The sequence below is a fragment of the Myotis brandtii genome, unplaced genomic scaffold (genome assembly GCF_000412655.1).
Source record: "Myotis brandtii unplaced genomic scaffold, ASM41265v1 scaffold281, whole genome shotgun sequence".
Classification (NCBI taxonomy): Eukaryota; Metazoa; Chordata; class Mammalia; order Chiroptera; family Vespertilionidae; genus Myotis; species Myotis brandtii.
Genome location: NW_005360721.1, coordinates 437,446 through 439,049, shown reverse-complemented (window position 1 = coordinate 439,049; position 1,604 = coordinate 437,446). Strand labels below are relative to the sequence as shown.

At 58.2% G+C, this 1,604-nt stretch overlaps 1 protein-coding gene across 2 annotated transcripts in view; it reads left to right on the top strand.

Annotated features, from left to right (window-relative positions):
- Positions 1-376: 376 nt before the first annotated feature.
- IL1R2 (interleukin 1 receptor, type II) overlaps positions 377-1,604 on the top strand; it is a 32,679-nt gene continuing 31,451 nt past the window's right edge. Inside the window, exon 1 of one of the 2 annotated variants that reach the window (XM_005868978.2) lies at positions 377-610. The gene's annotated coding sequence lies outside the window, so the exon portion shown is untranslated. Of the gene's footprint in view, positions 611-653; positions 747-1,604 lie in introns of those variants that run through there. The other variant, XM_014541875.1, reaches the window with a different exon arrangement.

Below are 1,604 nucleotides of genomic sequence, written 5' to 3'. Positions count from 1 at the left end.
GGGAGCAGGAACTGTCAGAGCCACTCTGAGGGAAGCCTGGAGACACATGAGTTGTACAGACATGACCTAGAACCAAACTCTCATTTTCAGAGTACAAGCTCTCAGTTAGGCAAATCCAGATGGAAATATAGATTTAAAAATCACCCCCTTCCTTCAGTTAACAATGAAAATCCTGTAAACAGGGCGCCAGGATCGATCACCTTCCTTCAACCCCAGGAGGGCCCCAGGGGAACCCTGACCATCCCACTGCGAGGCCAGAACATCCTCTCCCTCTAACAGGGCCTGTGGGGAAGCACAGCCACGGAACACGCCTCGCCTCGCGGCTGGAGGGGCGCAGTCGTAGGGAGTCACAAAAAATAGGGAAGCTCACACACTCGCCTTGGCCACTTCCCCGTCTGAGTGAGGGCGCATCGGCACGCGCGGCTCCCTGCCAGGAGGGAAAAGGTGTGTCCACGCCACCGCCACGGGCAGAGAGTGACACAGGCGATTAGGAAACCCGGGAGGACGAGGATATATATCCTGACCGACGCTGAGCTTCACCCAGGCGAAAGCCAGGCCTGGCAGCCTTCCCAGACGGACGAGAAGCCACAGGTGAAAAACGCAGCTGCAGGTAAGTCGGAGGGAGTGAGAGAGCTAGAGCGCTGGGCGGCAGGACACGGAGTGCCACCTGCGGAGGGACCTCGGGCGGCTTCCTGCTGTCGCTGGACCCCAGGTGCTCCTGGGGTGACCTGCCTCGATGTGTGCAGGTGACCATGGCTCTGGGCCGGCAGCTCTCTCTGCCCCAGCAGGGCCGGAGCAGGGGCGTCTGACACCTCCTGTGAGAGAAGCTGCCCGGCAAGCGCTTGGGGTTCGGTCAGAGGGAAGGAGCTGTGGGGACAGGTCCCACCGCGGAGGCCCTGCCGTGGGGCTTACACGGGACACAGACTTCCCTCTTCAGGGGGTTGTGGGGTTTTCTGCAGGGCCTGTCTTCTTTTTAAAGTATAGCTTTTCTGACTCGCACGCCCGCTGGCTGAAACCAGCTCAACGGTTGTCTTGGGAGAATGTGAGCCCTGAGGCCAGAGGTTTTGCCTCTGATGAGCAGTATGATGTCCTGTCTGTGTTCATAAAGGGACTGTCTTTGAAATAGGCTGTACATCAGTGAAGGAGCGTCACTGCAGTAGGAGTCACCCACCCATGCCAGCGGCTTGTCAGTAATGAGCAGCCAGGAGGGTTAAGCTTACCTTGCTTCATGCTCATGAGATAATAATAAAACTGGGCACGATTCTTTAAAAACACTTTTACCCCCCAATTATCATGAAATTAATGACACAATTTACTTTTACCCTCCCTGTGCCTTAGTTTCCCCATCTGTTCAGAGTGATCTGGAGGAGGAGGAGGGCCTCAGGGCGCGGGAAGCAGGAGGGTGGCCCTGGCCCGAGGCAGGTGCTGCAGACGCATTTGCACTCACAATGACCCCTCCCCCCCCACCCTGAGAGCCCACTCCCCTGCAGCTCCCAGGGTGGGCAGCCTGCCATCATCTCATCATCTCTGCAGGGCCCCTTCTATAGCCTGAGGCAGTGCAGCAGCTGGCTCCCTGCCCCCCAGCGGGGGTCTGCCTGCTACGC